The following is a 9,066-nucleotide window of genomic DNA, read 5'->3' as shown; positions in this document are numbered from 1 at the left end:
AAGGTGGTGTGGGGAGACTACAGCCAGAGACACAGGTTACCAAATACCAGGAAGGGACCTCTAGGGGAGAGGAGCAAGCTCTGGGCCAGGGTGACTGGCTGGCAGGACATGTTGCCGTCTCTTCAGCTATGTGGAAAATGAAAGCCTTCCTTGGGGACTCACAGACGCGCTGGAGGAATGAACTTGATGGAAGAACTGCATGCCCTACGGCTATGAGGGTCTACGGTCCCATGAGAATTAATGGGAAGGAAGACATCTGGATTGCTAAAGAACTTGGGAACACCCAGACTTTCGAATGGCTTAAAGAAAAAAATGAGAACAGCCTCCATGTCTGAAAATAGGAGTTTGGTTAAATGAATAATGGTACATCCACCCAGAACAAGACAAATGCAGCATTTGAATTGATGCTGGAGAAAAACGTTTTGTGGCCTGGTAAAGAGTCACCATATATTGTCAAATGAAAAGAAGCATGGCATAAGCTATGTGCAGTACCAGCCTGGTTAAAACATACCTACATATGCAGAGAAAAAAGTCTTAAAGAATATACAGTTGATCCTTGAGCACATGGGTTTGAACTGTGTGGGTCCAATTATACATGGATTTTCTTCTGCCTCTGCCACACCTGAGACAGCAGGACTGACCCCTCCTCAACATCCTCCTCCTCGGCCTACTCAACATGAAGATGACGAGGATGAAGACCTTTGTGATGAACCACTTTTGTAACTGAGGGAATGGCCTGAAAAAGTGTAAAATGTTTTATGAGCTGTCTCTTTAATCCTCCACCCCTGTCCCACTCTTTTGAGAATTAAAACCTGCATCTCTGCCCAAGTCCAGTGGTCAGAAGGGCAAGGGAGTGTTCTTTGTTTTTTGTACCATAGGAGATGCCTCAACGGGACTGCCTGGGCAGAGGTCAGGAGATTGTCTTTGCTGGAAAGGGGGTCGATCAGAACCATCAACTACAGTTAAACAGCAAAACCCTCAAGCTGAAAACCGCCCATGGAAGCTCTGTATTTCTGCTTATAGTTAGAGCAATGAATCTCCCATCCTCCTCATTTGCCAGCAAAGTAATAAATATCTCTTTCCTTCTCCGCAACCCACTTGTCCTCGTTCTTCTGATGCGGGCTTGGGGACAAGTGCTGAATTTTTGGTAACAGAATTTGACATTCCTCAGGGGGCCCATTGGTGCCCTGCTGGGAGAGCACCCCGTGACTGCTGGAAGGGGCAGGACCATCGCTTTTTTGGGTAAGAGAGTGAGGGACCATCCCAGCAGCTTCCAGAGCCTGATTAGCTCCAGGGAACTCCCATGTCTCTTCTCTGAAATCAGACACAGCTCCAACCAGCTTTAACTTGGTTGAGGAAAAGGAAACAGATTTGGGAAGTGTCTGGATGCCTTGGCCGTTTGTTTGAGTAAGTTCCCCAGTGTGCACACTGAGACCCTTGATTCCACCCATTTGGGGGGTTTTCAGACCTTGCTGCTCTGTGGTGGGGCATTTTGTTTGGATTTGTTTGGAAGCGCTGTTTGCGGGTGGAAATCAGGGTGGAGTGGAACTAGGGAACCTGGTTTGGATTTGGAGCTTGTCTGCATGGTTCCCAGTGAACTGGGGAATTCTCTCCGCTTTGGATTAGGAGATGTTGGTTCTCATTTGAGAATTTGGTTCTCGTCTGTCCGGTTCCCATTCATTTGGTAAAGCCTTGGCATTAAGATGATTTGCATTGGAAATTCTCTGTATTGTCTACTTGTCATGTTGTGTTTGTTGTTGTTGTTCAACATGGGAAGCTCCATTTCTATTCCATCTGAAAGGTCTTTGGGGAGAATCTTGGCTGAATGGCCAACTTATAGCTATATGTCTATGTCTAAAAGAAAATGGTGTTATTTTAATCCAATGTATGTGCTGGAGTGTGAGGAGAAGTAGCTGTTGAATTAAACCCTAAATAATTATATTATCTCACAACTGGAATTATTTTGTCAAAGGTCAGGTAAATGGGACAAGACCTACAATCTTTCATGCAATTGCATAACAAGGAGGCTGAAAGGCTGTGTGATAAAACTGGGGAGGGATTAACTGGGTTGGATCTCATGAACCCGCTTCCCTGCTACCAGCTCCTCACCCACTGGGGAGGTGCCTCAGGCGTGGCCGCACTTGATCTCACGTTGCTGGGGTCCCTACTGCCCTGACCACCATGGGCCTTTGCGATGCCTTGTTTTAGTTGGAGAGTTGGATCCCGCTGGTGCACCCCATTTCTGGGTTGGTTGCTGGGTGCCGGCTGAGGCAAGGTGACACGCGGAGCTGCAGCACCAGGGGCAGACCCAGTGGGAGGGGGGACTGGTGCATGTAGCCTGCCACCCATCAGTGTGCAGTGGGGGGAATGCCTGCCGCCTGACCACCCCTCATGGGCGTGTGTGTATGACATGGCAGGGAGGCGTCAGTGCCCACTGGGCTCCCTGGAGGTGGCCATGATCCTTGCCGCAGCTGGGGCAATCCGTGGGAAAGCACCATGGGCTCAGTCACGCCTGAACTTGTGCTGATGGGACCCCTGCCAGAGGCCTGCAGGCAGCTCAGGAAGTCTCACGTGGAGCCCAGGCTGGGGTAACTGCCAGCTGCCACCACCACTGCCATCCTGGCACTGTGAGAGGGGCCAGAGAGGGTGTAACTGGAACTAATTCTGCAGTCCCACTCCCACTAGGTTATGACTCCAGATTTGGAATGGTCTCTCTTTCTAAGACCTGGCAGGGAACTCAATTTGGCCAGAGGGCACCCATAGCCAGGGCAAGGAAATTCCATTACAGCAATATCGGATAGGGGGCTTCAATGTACAAGGACAGCCGGCAGGGTCCTTTGTGACAGTCAAAAGGAAAGGGTGGAAAATGTCACCCCAGACTGATGTACAATCAGTGTGCTTTTTGTAACAAGGAAGGATGTTGGAAAGAGCACTCCCCTAAATTGCAAAAGGCTCCAGGTAACAAGAAACTCCCAGGAGAGCAAATGGATTTTTATTCAAGTCCAGGACTCAGATGACAAGGAGGGGGCCTGGGGCCCTCTGCCTCACTAGTAGCTCCAATCCAAATATTCTCCACAGAAGCCCTGGGTGAAATTGACAGTGGGGACTCAATTGGTGCCAAGCTGCATGGGCAGAAGCAGTCTGGGCCCCTCCCCCTTGGTGCCACCCTGGCCCCTGGCACCAGCCACACACAGTGCCCCGTGAGCTAAGCAGCGGTGAGGCAGCTGTAGGCAAGGGGCAGGAGCAGCGGGAGCTGTTCCAGGAATGGCAGAAGCTCACCACCGGGGATGCTGCCAAGCTCCTGCTGGGCGAACGCCAGGGCCTGGTGAAGCATACAGGAGGCTGCCATTGCGGAGCAGTTGGCTGTGAAGTTTGGACCTCAGCAGACCTGCGCATCTTTGCAGCATTTGCAAGAAGAAAGCTACCAAAAGTGAGTGAGGCTGTATAGGCCAATGGGACCCTAGGGCATGCAGAAAGAATTTAAATTCCCCATACCAATGAGTGTAGATTCCTGCAGCATCTACTGCCATTAATGGTATTGTGCAAGTGACTATGAATGATATTCAGTCGCATTTGAATGGCAGGATCCTGGGACTAGGGTGGCCTCATGGCCACTGGACTGTGTGGCCTCGTGGGTTTAGAGGGGCTCTCCTGCCCTGTTTGATGGGAGCTGAGCGGGGGACTTGCGGAACCTGCAATCGGACAGATTTGCAAACAGCAGGTTACTTATCTGGGATTCCAAATTAGCAAGGGAACCCATGGCACGCAGGTTCCTAGGAATGACAGGGTTCTGTTGCTTCTGGATCCCAAACTTTGGACTAATAGCAAGGCCCTTAAAGGGACAGATGTGGAGCCCCTGATCTGAACCACAGACAGCCAAAATGCCTTTGAAAAACTGAAGCAGAGTCTTATGACTGCTCCTGCTTTGGAGATGTCTGACCCCTAGAAAGAATTTAAATTGTACACTCATGAAAAACAAGGAATGGGCCTTGGAGTATTAGTACAGATGTTGGGAGACATCGCATGGCCAGTGGCCTAGTTGTCAAAGCCACAGGACAATACTGTGAGAGGATGGCGTCCTGGCCTCCGGGCAGTCGCAGCTACTTGTGCATTGTTACTAAAGACTGTGTCTACTCTCAATCCTGCCACCCAGCCGAAGAGAATGAGCCCTTGCAGCATGGCTGTGCAGAGGTTCTGGGGGCTGTCCATTCTAGCAGGATGGATTGTCAGATCAGCCGATGCTGGAGCCAGATTGGGATCTTTTCACCGATGGGAGCAGCGTTATAGACAACGAAGGGCTGCCTAGGCAGTGGTCACAGACTGAGCTGATTGCTTTGAACAGAGCTCTTCAGTTACCCAGAGGACAAAGGCAAACATTTACACAGACTCTAAGTATGCTTTTATGGTCCTGCATGCTCACGGTGCCGTGGGGAAGGAAAGGGGATCCTGACTGCAGAAAATAAGGATATTAAGTACATCACTGAAATAATGGATCTGATACAGGCCATGGCTGAGCCCAGGCGGGTGGCCATCATGCACTGTCCTGCTCACCAAACAAGGGAGACACTTCTGTTGCAAAAAGAAATCAGGCCACTGAAGGTGATCTTGGGGCCTTGACACCCCGGCTAGATTTAGATCCCCTTTAAAACTAAAGACTGGGGCTCTGGCATTTGGGATGGCACAGATAAACAGAGACGGAATTCTCATGGACTCGTTCTCCTACCCGAAGCCTTGGTTCAGCCTCTTATGAGGTGCCTACATGAATGCACACAGTCGAGGCATGATGCCTCTGGTGGGACCTCATTTAAGAGGACCCCGTTTGCAACAAACTCTATGTGCTTGAAACAACCCAAAGACAGAAAAGCGACCTGCTGCACAGGGAACCTGACATGTGGGGACCTACCCTTTTGATGATTGGCAATGTCACTTGGCTGCCTAAACTTGTATTAGTAGATACCTTTCCAGGCTGCGTAAAAGCTTATCTCACCTGAATGGAGAGAGCGTCTGAAGTTGCCGGAATCCTTCTGAAGGAAATCACTCCGAGTTGGGATCCTACCAGGAGCTGCCGGCCCAGGTCAGGGCCTTCGCCGAGTTCCTGAGCGGGTACGCCAGCGCAGAGCAGGGACAGGCCTCGGAGGACGACAGGATGACGGCATCGGCAGGCCAGGGGAAGAGGCCACGCAGATGGAGAATGGCAAGCTGGTGAGGGACGCTGTGGGCAGGCAGCTCGGCAGCTCATCCTCCTGCAGCAGGGGCGTCACAGGCACCACAGCAGCATGGCTGAGCTGCAGAAAGCCGGGGCTAGGAAGGAAGAGACCCGGAAGTTGCTGGAGGCAGACAAGCTCAGACAGGGGAGGTCAAGCTGTCCATGTCCTGGGTCTACATGAAGGCCATCGGACTGTGCCTCTCCTTCCTGAGCATCTTCCTCTTCTTGTGTAACCATGTTGCTGCCCTGGCTTCTAGCTATTGGCTCGGTCTCTGGACGGACGACCCCATTGCCAATGGGATCCAGGAGCACACGACAGGGCCCTAGGCTGTACCCAGTTCCCAGAATGCCATTTCCACTCCCCTTTCTTCAAAGCCTGCAGGGACAGCTTCTCCTCCTGCAATATGTGTGCTCATGACAATGCCAGCCCGTAGCTGTCTCACTTTAAAAGTCCTTCCAGAGCTTGTGGACTGTGCTGCACTCTGGCATTGTCCACTACAATTCTCCAGTTGTATTACACTTTCAAGACTGGAAGGGAGAGATTCAGGTTGGGCTGGAGGTGAGACATGAGCACCATTTCCAAATACCTGAGGGGCTGCTGCATGGAGAAGGGTCTAGACCCTTTTGTGTGACTCCCTCTAAAAGAACAACCAAGGGGGCCAATATTAGGGAGACAGTATTTTTGATTTAAGGAAGTAGCTGTCACTATGATGGAGTGGCTTGCTTTGGGGTGGGCTGCCTTGTGAGACAGAAAGCTCCTGGTTGCTGGAGATATTCAAAGAGAGGCTGCACCCAATGGTAGAAGTTCCTTAGATAAGCTCATTCTCTGGTCTTGTCGAAGATGCTTGTCTTCCAAGTGAGGGAGACAGCGTTCCGAGTGCAAACAGCACCCTTGCGTTTCTTTGGACCACCACGTGGCTGCATGTAGAGCAGGCACCCAACATCGACTAACAGGTTGCCCATCATGGCTGCAGATGCTCCCTGCTAACTCTCTCTGGAGCAAACTGCCGGGCAAAGTGCTTGCTTTCTGTCTGGCAAATTTCTCCAACACACTGCATTGTCCTCCCTCTGAGCCTTTGCACAAACTGTTCCTGCTGCCTGAAACATTCCTTTCCACCCCACTTTCCTGTCTAACTCCTGTTCATTCTTCAGACCTCTTCTCAAGGTCACTTCCTCCAGGAAGCCTTCCCTGTGTGAGCTGCTCACCTGGTTGCGTTAGGAGCCCCAGCTCTGCAATCCCGCCTCCTAGCATGTATTGCACAATATTTTCCATTTCCCATGTTGCTGACCACAGGGACAAGGCCTGCAACTCGCTCTCCTTGGTTTGTCAGTGTCTAGCAGGAGCCAGCACAGAGCAGTGCTTGGGAATAGTTGCTGAGTGAATGAGTGTGCCGGGGGGAGCTGGCCAGGGCCTTAAGACTGTAGGGAACATCCCCAAGCTATAGAAAAAGAACATCCTACAATGACAAATGCTTGGGAATGTGACCTGCTCTTGCCCCTTCTCTCAACAGCCAAGGATGCCAGCACCTTTTCTGCAGAAGCAAGAACATCAGAAGGCAGTGGGCTGTTTACTGGAAGTCTTCAGGGGCTTGGGGAGTGCTGGCTCCGTGGCTGCTGACTCAGCATCAAGAGAGCTGGGAGGGGTCCCGAGTCATCCTGGACAGGACGGGCAAGGAATGAAGTCTGAGAATCAGACTCCAAGGCGGGGCTGTGTCAATCAGAGACATTGACTAGATGTCCCAGGTCAGAGCCTGGGACAGGGCCCAACCCTGCACCTGACTCCTGGTGACCATGAGTAGGTCTTGTCCCCTCTCTAGGCCTCAGTTTCCCTGTGTGTAAAGGAAGCTTGGATTAGAAGACCCCTAAGGGCCCTTGGAGCTTGAATGGCCTCTGCTTCTATGTCACTTTGGTGTTAGAAACCTCCCCTGACATCCCAGAATTACCTTCATGACCGTTGTCACTGACACAGCATCAACTTATCTTAGCATTTTATTGACTCTGCTTATAATTTCAGCTCTCTCTTGGGAAGCTTATTGCATGCTTATAAGGCATGTATAAGGCCATGCTTCTTCATAAAAACATTAAGAAGATCCAGTGTCTCAGGCCAGAATTGGAGGGACAGTTTCATACACTCCCTGGGAGCCAGGGGAAGTGGAAGGAACGTGGGCTCCAGGCAGACAGGCTCTGCCACTTCCCGCTGTGTGCCGGTGCTTAACCTCTCACCTTCAACTTTCTCATCTACAAGCCGGAAGTATTAGTAACAGTCTCTACTCCTCGGTGTTGCTGGGCTGCTCTCTCTGACAGTTTCTGAGAAGGAGGCCTCAGGCAGCAAGCATCCTCTGTTATGCAACTAGGAACCAAGGACCATGTTTGCACCAAACATGTGCAAAACCTGTTCTCCTGGTGTGCAGCTGTGGGGATGGAGGGGGTGGCGATGAGGACAATGATAAAGGTCACTTAGCAGTTTGAGTTGGCAGTTGTTTCTGAGGCCAAATTCTAGGGCTGGGGGAATTAATGGCATTGCATCCTACAGATTAGGCCTCCAGGCTGGGTTGGAGTTATTCAGAGAGAGGGATTCCATGAACGGGCCTCAGAGATGGGAGCATGCCGGCTCCAAGCCTCTGTTGGAACTTGGCTTCCCCGATGGCCCACTTAGTGCCCAGAGAAACTGAGGCTTAGAGTGGGCTGGGATATTCCTCCTCCTGGCAGCACCGACACCCGGAGAGGGGCCTCCACCACCTGCTGATGGTTTGCCCACCAGGACAGGGTACCCCACGGGACCCCCGCCTTCCCCTCTTAATTCATTTAAAGAGGCAGTTAGAAAAAAAATGGAAGTCTCTTGACAGGCTATAAAAAGCTGTCACACCTCCGCGTCTTGTCTCATCACATGCCAAGGGCGGGGCTCCCTGGGCTGGAATGGGTCCAGCACCAACCAGTATCTCGTGAGGAATTGACTCATGGAACTGACTCACTCATTTAGATATGGCTACAACTTCCAGTCTGCTTTTTTATTTTTTCTAGAAAAATCACTCTGAACCCTCACCCCTTTAGCTCTTCTCTGTGCCTATGGGAATGAGCTCAAGGAAGGTGCAGGCCAGCAGCCATGAATCGGGTCCTAAATCGTATGGGAAACACTGAGCTACAGAATAATGAGTCACAGAGGGTTAAGGTCCTGCTTTTTCTCCTGCTTACCCGCCTCCACGCTGTGTCACTCACTGACCAGCACCACCCCCCTCAGGGGGAGGACAGTCACCATGTGCGACAGGAATTTCGGATCTGGGATGGTACCACTGAATGCAAGATCTCCAGCCACGTTGTGGGTACGTTAGCCACAGCCGGCCACTTACTGACTTCCATTCATATGTCAATTTACTCATTTATTCTTTCATCCATTTATTCAAGTCCAAGCTGCCACCCTGTGCCAGGGCTGGTGCCAGGAGGAAAAATAGTCCCTTTCCTGAAGGAGTTCTCAGGATGTGACATCCATCGCCCCAACCGTCCCCTCTCCTGGTACGAACGTGCCCAGTGGTCCTGCCATCCCACCACTGCCCAGAAGGTGGCAGCAAACAGGTCAGGAGAAGCTCGCAGGTGATCCGGCCCAGCAGGTAGGGGAGGGAGGTGGCTGTCGGTCACCGGGACAGGAAGTTTTGCCCTATTTTCTGGAAAGGGCCTGCCACCCATCCATTCAAGGGGGCAGATACCCAAACCTGGCCATGATCTTCGATATCCACTGTCCCTTTGTGAACTGGCAAGGACATTTGGATACAAGTACTAGAAGGCCCTGGTGTCAGGGAGAAAATATAATCTCTCCTGGACCCTCATGAATTCGTAGTTAGGACAGGCCTCTGTAATAAAAGAGA

This window comes from Lemur catta, chromosome 3, assembly GCF_020740605.2.
Source record: "Lemur catta isolate mLemCat1 chromosome 3, mLemCat1.pri, whole genome shotgun sequence".
Classification (NCBI taxonomy): Eukaryota; Metazoa; Chordata; class Mammalia; order Primates; family Lemuridae; genus Lemur; species Lemur catta.
The sequence above is the reverse complement of the archived record's forward strand: the minus strand, read 5'-3'. Positions refer to the sequence as shown.